The sequence below is a fragment of the Chenopodium quinoa genome, unplaced genomic scaffold, assembly GCF_001683475.1.
Source record: "Chenopodium quinoa cultivar QQ74 unplaced genomic scaffold, ASM168347v1, whole genome shotgun sequence".
Taxonomy (NCBI): domain Eukaryota; kingdom Viridiplantae; phylum Streptophyta; class Magnoliopsida; order Caryophyllales; family Amaranthaceae; genus Chenopodium; species Chenopodium quinoa.
In genome coordinates this window covers 2,002,898-2,012,416 of record NW_018742959.1, presented here as the reverse complement: position 1 = coordinate 2,012,416, position 9,519 = coordinate 2,002,898, and positions in this window count along the sequence as shown.

Genomic DNA, 9,519 nt, shown 5'->3' with positions numbered 1-9,519 from the left:
ATGCCAGGAAGCTGCACGGCCGTGCCAATTTGAAGAAGAAATCCGGTTTACTTACTGACAAGCTAGCACGGCCGTGCCAAATACAGCACGGCCGTGCCAAATACAGGACGGCCGTGCTGATCCAGGGTTAACTGCGCGCTTGACTTCCCCGCATTAGAAGACGTATATAAGGCCCAACTTTAAGAGGATTCCTCAGACAGTTTTTTAGAGATAGTTTTGAGAGCCTTTGTAGAGAGTTATTGGAGAACGTTCTTAGTATTAGAGATTCATTAGTTTTCTTAGAGATATTTCTAGAGATTTTAGTTTTCTTGGATTGATTTGAAGCAAGATTTACGAAGATTCTTTGTATTATTCATTGACGACGGATATCAAAGTTCAGAACTTTTCCATTGATTCGCATCAATACAATTGGTATTATTCATTCTTGTTTATTAATCAAGCTTTATTATTCCTTAATCAGAATTCATGTTTATATCTATTATGCTTTTGGAATTCATTATTTCTTTGATTATGAATATGTGTGAGTAGTCTCCCAGCTAGGGTTTCGAGATGAAACCCGGCCTAGGTAATCTATGTAATTGAGGATTGATTTTGATAAACGGATTGTGATTAAATTGATTATACGCGATTGCATGTTAATTCATTATAATAGGAGTAGCTAACCTAGAATCTTGAATTTGATTGCATGATATTCTTGATTTGAACAAGAGATTGTGAATTGAGTATTTCATTATTGAATGTGGTTTGATTATGTATCGAGTAATGTTAAGTGCATGAGAAATCCAAGCTTAGTATTGCCCGTTGTCTTCCTATCACATGATATTGATCAGACTTATAGTCTTTTCAAATCCCGTTTGTCTCTGTGATTCCTTGTTGCTTAGTTACCAATGGTTAGGCGGATTCCCGTTCTCCCTAGTGTCTTAGTTTATTGATTTATCCCATCTTATTAGTAGTATTTTAGAACACCATTTTTCCATTTATTTCGAACTAGCTTAGTTTTAAGATTGATTTGCAATTACTCTCAATCCTCGTGGACTGAACCTTTATTTGCCATTGTACTTGGTTATAGGGTGTTCGTATAAGTATTGTTTGATTGAGAGTTAGATTGTAGCGGCCGATTTAACCCTCGTCAAAATGGCGCCGTTGCCCGGGACGGTGTTTGTTAATTGCTTTTTGATTTCTTGAGTCTAGTTCATCATAAAAAAGCACAAAAATATTTTTCCCTTTTGGCTACACTTGTAGCCCTGCTATTTAATTTGTTTGGTTAGTGTGTATGCGCAGGTCTAAACAGAGAGAATTAATACCCTTCGATCCAGAAATCGAAAGAACTTTGAAGAGAAATCGTAAATCTCGATTGACGTCATCAAACTCTCAAGGAAAGGAACACAACACACAACAGGTTCCAATGGAAGACATACCGCGCCAACTTAATCGGCCAGCACCACGACCCCTTAAGGAGTTGGGAACTCCTGGGGCGTATAGAGCTTCAAGTGGGATTGCTCCACCCACTACTGAGGCCAATGATTTCGAGATCCGGCCAGCTATGATCACCCTCATCGAGAGAAGGCAGTTTAGTGGTGCCAAGCATGAGAGCCCTTTGGCCCATTTGAACGAATTTGAGAAGTACTGCAATACCATCAAGGTTAATGGGGTGAATCTAGAGTTCGTGAGATTGAAGCTTTTCCCCTTTTCACTTATTGGGAGAGCTCTCGAATGGTTAGAGAAGGAGGTGAAGCCGAACTCTCTACACACTTGGGATGATGTCACGACAGCATTTTTGGGAAGATTCTATTCTCAAAAGAAGACGGCCGATGCTAGAGCCTTGATTCAAGGGTTTCGGCAAAGGAGTGGGGATTCGATCTATGAAGAATGGGAAAGGTACAAGGAGTACCAAAGAGAGTGCCCACACCACGGAATCCCAACATATCAAGTTTTACAGATTTTCTATGGAGGATTGAGTCCTCAAGGGAAGACCAGTTTGGATGCGGGAGCAGGTGGCCCAATAATGAACAAAACTGAAGAGAAAGTCATAGATATTATCGAAGATATGGTACGACACCACATGGATTGGCAAGACGGCGAGCGAGATGCTGTGAACAAGAGTGGAGGAGCGGTCTATTCAGTGGACCACCTCAATGCCATTAGCAACCTGACATCACAAATTACGAACCTCGGGAAGGAGATGTCAGTGATTAAAGCCAAGATCGATTCCGTGCCATTGCAAGATCTTCCCTCCCAATCTAAGGGGAGAGGTATGAATCCTAATCCTTCCGTTTCTAATATGCCTGTAGGATGTATTTTCTGTGAAAACTGTGGGTCTTATGATCATTATACTAATGCTTGTAATTTTGATCCCTCATATGATCCTAATAATAATGATGGTAATAGATATAATAATGAACAGGTCAATGCTATGTCTTATGATAACGGACCTAGGAATGACAATAATAGATATCTGCCACCTAATCAAAGAGGGAACAATTATAATCAGGGAGGTAATGATTTTGATTATCAAAACCAGTGGGGAAATAGGGGTCAAAGGGACCAAAATTCCCAAGGACCCTATAATCAACATGGTGGTTTTGGAACTCAAAACCAATACCAACAGGGTAATCAAATGAATCATAATTCCCAAGGGCAATTAAATCAAGGGGGAAACGGCATAAATAACAGGGGAAACTGGAATAATAATAAGGGGTACTCTAATCAAAATCCCCAACAATCTAATGTGTGTGGTTCCCGAGCTACAAATGATAATTATTATGCTCAAGGACCACCACAGAGATCTAGCTTGGAGGAAATGATGGAGTCCCAGGCCAAAATGTTCAACACTTTTATGTCCACCACTGATAAAAAGTTTAGTGAAGTGATGACACATAATAAGATGCTTGAAACCCAGATTTCTCAGTTGGCTAGTGCTATAAAAGATGGGGTTGGAGTTTCAAAACTACCGCCTCAAGGTATTGACCCTAAAAACTCTGTAAATACTATCACCACTAGGAGTGGAAAGACATTGAGGGGGAGCGATGAAGTAGTACCCCCTAGGAGACAACCTATGACTCCACCTATCACTGATAATGTTGTAGGAAGTGAGGATGAGAGGACCAGAGAAAAAGATAAAATTAATGAGGTCCCAAAGGAACAGGTGGGAGCACAAACCAATGAACCCGACCTATTACATAGACTCCCCTACCCCCAAAAATATGTGAGACATAAGCTAGATGCCCAATTCGGGAAGTTTTTAGAGAACTTGAGAGAAGTCCACCTTTCTATACCATTCACTGATGCTATCAAGCAAATGCCTAACTATGCTAGGTTTTTAAAAGATATATTGAGTGGTAGAAGAAACTGTGAAGGGGTAGAAACTGTTAACCTCACTGAACGCTGTAGTGCTATAATAATGAACAAAATGCCTCCTAAGTTAGGAGATCCGGGTAGCTTTTCAATCCCTTGTGCTATAAACAAAATGAATATTGATAATGCTTTGTGTGATCTTGGAGCTAGTGTTAGTCTCATGCCATATTCTGTTTATCAACGATTAAATATAGGAGAACTTCTTCCCACTAACATATCCCTTCAATTAGCCGATCAATCGATCAAATTTCCAAAGGGTAAAGTGGAAGATGTTCCCCTAAGGGTGGGGAAGTTTGTCATACCTGTTGACTTTGTGGTCCTAGATATGGATGAGGATGTTCATATACCTATAATTCTAGGACGTCCTTTCCTAGCTACTTCGGGGGCCCTTATTGATGTAAAGGGTGCCAAGATTTCATTGAAAGTAGGAAAGGAGGTTTTATATTTTGATTTAAATAAAACTATGAAATATCCTTGTTCTAATTCTGATAATTGCATGATGGTTGACACTGTTGATTCCATTGTCTCTGATATGCGTAACGAATTATTCTATACTAATCATGATTTTGAGTTGAATGAGAACAAGGAAAACAGGGACATGGAGGAGCAATTTCTAGATGCATTAGATGTGGCCACTGCAAAGGAGGCTAATGAAGCACCAAAGGTAAAGCTTAAAACCCTTCTAACACATCAAGGAAGGGTTTCCCCTGTGTTTGTAGTACCTAAGAAAGGGGCGGTGACTATTGTCAAGAATAAAAATGGTAAGCTTATCTCCACTGCAATGGCAAGTATTGATTATGGGTAACCTGTAATCCATGTGTTGCGTCAAGCTAATGACGTTAAAGAAGCGCTTTCGGGAGGCAACCCGAGACCCAGTCAATGAGGTACTTTTCTCTTTCCCTTTTTGCCTTCTAGGTAGTCTCTCGATGCTTGACATTGAGGACAATGTCTATGCTAGCTTGGGGGGTGAATGGTTTCCTTGTTGATTTTCCCTTGTTTTTCTTCATATTCCTATAAAAAAAATAAAAAAAAGAGTTTCTTTTGGTTTCGTTTTGGTTTGTTTCTATCTAACCTGTGCAGATATGAAGACTCATGGAGGTAGCATTAGGAGCTTCGCCGCATCTCATGTTGTCTTAGTGTGTTTTCAAGAAGCATCTGGTGAAATCTTTCCCTTTTTCCTCCTTTAGTTTTTTGTTTTTGTGTGCTTAGGATAGTTTAGTTTAGGAAGAAGTTGAATGGTTCGAGGATGTTTGATCGGTTCTAAAGAACCTGGGATCATTGATGTTGATATCAATTGATCACTTGTTTGTCGATTGGGATTATTATGTGATTTTCATGCCTCTTTATGAGCCATTTAGCTTGTTTAGATTACTTAGTTGTTTATATAGGTGTGCAATATAGGAAAAGCTTCTGTTTAAGAATGTGTAGTCTAGTTTATATGATTTGCCTCATAGTCTTTTCCTATATTTTTGGATCGTGATAAACTTGTCTAATTGCATAAACTTTTGGAATAATGCTCATATTTGGATTTGAAACGTGAATGAATGTGTGTGGAATATCTATTTCTACTTAAGCCAGTGATGAATACACAATTTGAGTCTATTGTTGATCAATGTAGACGAGTCTAGGCGAAGGTAGTTGGTTAGAACACTTTTGTCATGTGAAACTCTATGCCTTTGGGCTGTGGTAAGATGGAGTCGCTTCCCATTTGTGGATTTGATCCCCTTAATTGGTAGTTGCTTTGTTTTTGAATCCCGTGAGGTTTTATTGTTCTAGCCTTCATCATTCTTCTTGAGTGGCATATTTGGATCCTTGATTACGCATGTTTCGATCTTTGTGTTGACTTGTAGCTCCCAAGACCGACTTGACACTTTTAAGGGAGGAAGAGGGCACCTTTTTCATTTTTCTTATTCTTGTTCCTTTTGTTTTGTTACAAATTAATTTTCTTTTTACATCATCTTACTTGCTAACCATGTTGAGCCTTTAATTCCATTCTTGGTTACCCATGTTACAAACCCGATGGCCGATGTTTTACCAACCCTTAGTTGTGAAGCGTTTACCTCGCAAGGTTTGTTTGAGCTTATTGTGTATAAATCAAGAATAATGATCGATAGTTGGTTTGAGCAAGTTTGAAAGTGAGCTTAATTGTAAAGATGTAATATGAAAATTTGTTTTTGAAAAAAAAGAAGAAAAAAAAAAGAAAAGAAAATCAAAATAAAAAAAAAAGGAGAAAAGCCGTCAGAATTGTGAAAAAGGCGAGGACATATGAATAAAAGCTTTGAAGTTTGAAAAAGGTGATTTGAGTGTGTATAACATAGAGAGTTTGGGATGTGTAAAAGTGTGATCAATGTTTATTGTGGAATGTGAATTGCATCTCTTGAGCTTTGTCTTTGAAAATCGTGATTCTTGCGCTTCATTTAGGATTTAACTCCGCATTTTAAATTGTTTTCACCACCTTACCCATTGCCAATACATTACAACCTTTTAAGACCCTTAGACTTTAGAGGTGTTCGGTTTTCAAACGGTGGAGGGAGATACCTTTCAACCCTATGGAAAGATTATGCGTAATCGAGATGTCGGGATACCTTTGTTATATCCTCAAAACATCACTTCTTCCGGTTCCTTCGAGGAATCACGAGGGGCCAATTAGGGTGGTGATTTGAAGCAAAAGGGGAGGACGTGGCCGGTTTGGTCGGGTTTAGAGGGAAGCATGATTTCTTTGTTCTCTATGCTTGGTTTAGGTCTTGTTCGCATTTGATCAACGATATCTTGGATTGTGTGTCGCGTTGCTTGTTTGAGTGAGTTTTCCTTCCGTGCATGGTTGTTCTAAGTAGGATCCATTGATTTCATTCCGTGCTTAATTTGATTTGTTCGCAATGGCATAGTTTATTTGATCTTGTGTGTGTTTCCCTTGGTTTTTGCTCGAGGACTAGCAAAAGTGTAGCTTGGGGGGTTTTGACAAGCGCACTTTAAGGCGCGCTTTAGAGCATATTTTAGGATGATTTTGGATGTATTTGGGGCCGCTTTGGCCGATTATTACCTTGTTATGCTTACGTTCCCCATATTACGTGCTTCACGGGTTTCCGGTTTGTTTTTGATGTGTTTTCAGGTAATATCAGCCGAGTTTAATCGGATCCCGAGCCCTTGATGCGTAACCGAGCTAGCCTTGACCGGAGTCCGAGGAGTTAAGGAAGTTCAAGTGCCGTGCATTGATTACATAGCACATGCAGCACGGCCGTGTTACCATAGGCACACCCGTGCTGGCCTATAAGCAAGCAACCCCAGGCAAGGCAGCACGGCCGTGCAAGCCAATAGCACGGCCGTGTCAGTATCCACGAACCCGCACGGCCGTGCAGGCCATTAGCACGGCCGTGCCAGATGTTGCCCGTGTCCGTGTCAGCTTCCATATGAGCCCCGTGCTAGAGCATATTCAGCACGGCCGTGTCATTTTTAGCACGGCCGTGCCATATACAGCACGGTCGTGCCAATTTGAAGAAGAAATCTGGTTTAATTCGCATCAATACAATTGGTATTATTCATTCTTGTTTATTAATCAAGCTTTATTATTCCTTAATCAGAATTCATGTTTATATCTATTATGCTTTTGGAATTCATTATTGCTTTGATTATGAATATGTGTGAGTAGTCTCCCAGCTAGGGTTTCGGGATGAAACCCGGCCTAGGTAATCTATGTAATTGAGGATTGATTTTGATAAACGGATTGTGATTAAATTGATTATACGCGATTGCATGTTAATTCATTATAATAGGAGTAGCTAACCTAGAATCTTGAATTTGATTGCATGATATTCTTGATTTGAACAAGAGATTGTGAATTGAGTATTTCATTATTGAATGTGGTTTGATTATGTATCGAGTAATGTAAAGTGCATGAGAAATCCAAGCTTAGTATTGCCCGTTGTCTTCCTATCACATGATATTGATCAGACTTATAGTCTTTTCATATCCCGTTTGTCTCTGTGATTCCTTGTTGCTTAGTTACCAATGGTTAGGCGGATTCCCATTCTCCCTAGTGTCTTAGTTTATTGATTTATCCCATCTTATTAGTAGTATTTTAGAACACCATTTTTCCATTGATTTCGAACTAGCTTAGGTTTAAGATTGATTTGCAATTACTCTCGTTCCTCGTGGACCGAACCTTTATTTGCCATTGTACTTGGTTATAGGGTGTTCGTATAAGTATTGTTTGATTGAGAGTTAGATTGTAGCGGCCGATTTAACCCTCGTCATATATGTCACCATGACCATGTCTTAGGTTCATGCATGAGTCGGTTTAGGAATGGGATTAAATTATTTCAAACTCTTTAATCTTATCTTTTTAAAAAGGAGAATTAAGATATTTTAGAAACTTATAGAAGCTTCCAATTAATACTAATTGTTTTAGGAATGGGATTAAATTATTTGGACCCTCAAAATGATCATTGGGTCGTAGGTAAGGTGGGCTTAAGTTCAGTTTGGGCTCAGTTTAATATTTTGGTCATAACTTATTCGTTATAACTCGGATTTGGGCTTATAATATATCGTTGGAAAGCTCTTTTAAAACCTATCCAATTATTAAATCATTAGACCCAGATAATTGACCAAAAAACTGGACTAAACGTTTTATAAAAAGGACATGAAATGAATTATTTTGGGTTTAAAGGCACGAAAAGAGGAAAATAAGTTATGGTTTGGGGAAATTAGATAGGATTTGGGTTGGTTTACGTAATGGAAGTATGGATTTAAGCACTCCAAGATTAAATACTCAACCCGACCAATAATGGCGGTGAAAGGTTGTTCATCATCGGGTTTGGTTTTGGGGAGACATTTTTAGGTGTCTACAGTTACGCAGTAGGATAACTGGACTGTTGGATTTCAATTTAACCTCATGAGGGCTCATGCCACCAGGACATAGCTTATTTAGGAATTTAGTGGGATAGATGGAACAATTATCATCAATCATCGAGTCATAACTTTTGTAAGTCATTGCTTCACCTGAAAACTTATCTATCAAGATTGTAATTATGAGATCTACATCATCATTAATCGGTGTTAATATAGCTCTAGATGTAAATATATCTGCATTAAAGGGAGGCATATCCCTTTCTGGGAAGGCAACTTAAGTCAGCTCCATATCTTCTAGCATGGCAACATCATAACATTGTACAATCTCTGCTGGCAACTGCACAAATGCAGTTTCAGTATCCTGCAACTGTCCATTTCCAATTGCGAGTAAAAACGCTGCATATGCTGGATCATGTCTAGCTCGAATATTTTATGTTAACCTGAACTTAGTTAAAAGCGGCTATAAAGCAGAACTAACCAAGCTAGCAGCAACTGCTTCACGTTGTAATCTGCGTAGGACTACTGGAAGTACTTGCCTGAAATCTCCTCCAAATACAACAATTTTACCTCCAAATAATAAGTCCGGAATGCAGATATCTCTGAGCAACACATCAAGTGATTCAAAATTTTCCTTTTTCGCCATTGAAGCTTCATCCCAAATGATCAGTGATGTTTCTCTTAGCAATGCAGCTAGACTGCCTTGTTTAGGCACATTACAGGCAAGTGACTTAAGAGGATCCAGTGGAATCTTAAACCGCGAATGTGCAGTCCTTCCAGAAGGAATATTAGCTGCAGCTATACCAGATGTAGCGGTTGGCAGGACGATTTTGTTCATCAGTCTTATTTCTGCATATAAAGCATTGTATAGAAAGGTTTTTCCTGTTCCTCCAGGACCATCTATAAAAAATGCTCCATGTATTGTCTTGTGACATGATCCATTATGACATTAAATGCTTCCCGTTGAGCTTGATTTAATTGGCTTTACGTTCTAAACATTGATCAGGTATTGGAGCATTCCATGCATCTTCTATATCTTTTGATCTTCGCATTTCATCATCATCAGGTTGAACTAAATGGTCCAATCCATATGCAGCAAGCCCATTGACTCCAAAAATCAGTTAACTGATTTAACAGTATGAACTCTGACTTTATGTGGATCAGAATCATACCTATGTCTAAAATCTTTAAACAAGAAGGTATAGTATTTCATCCAAAGAGAAATAGGGCTGCTAGGCTGACAGAAGATCAATACAGTAGCAAAGAGTTTACGAACTGCTATTGGCATCTGAACTGCACATCCTTCTTTCAAACATAAATCAA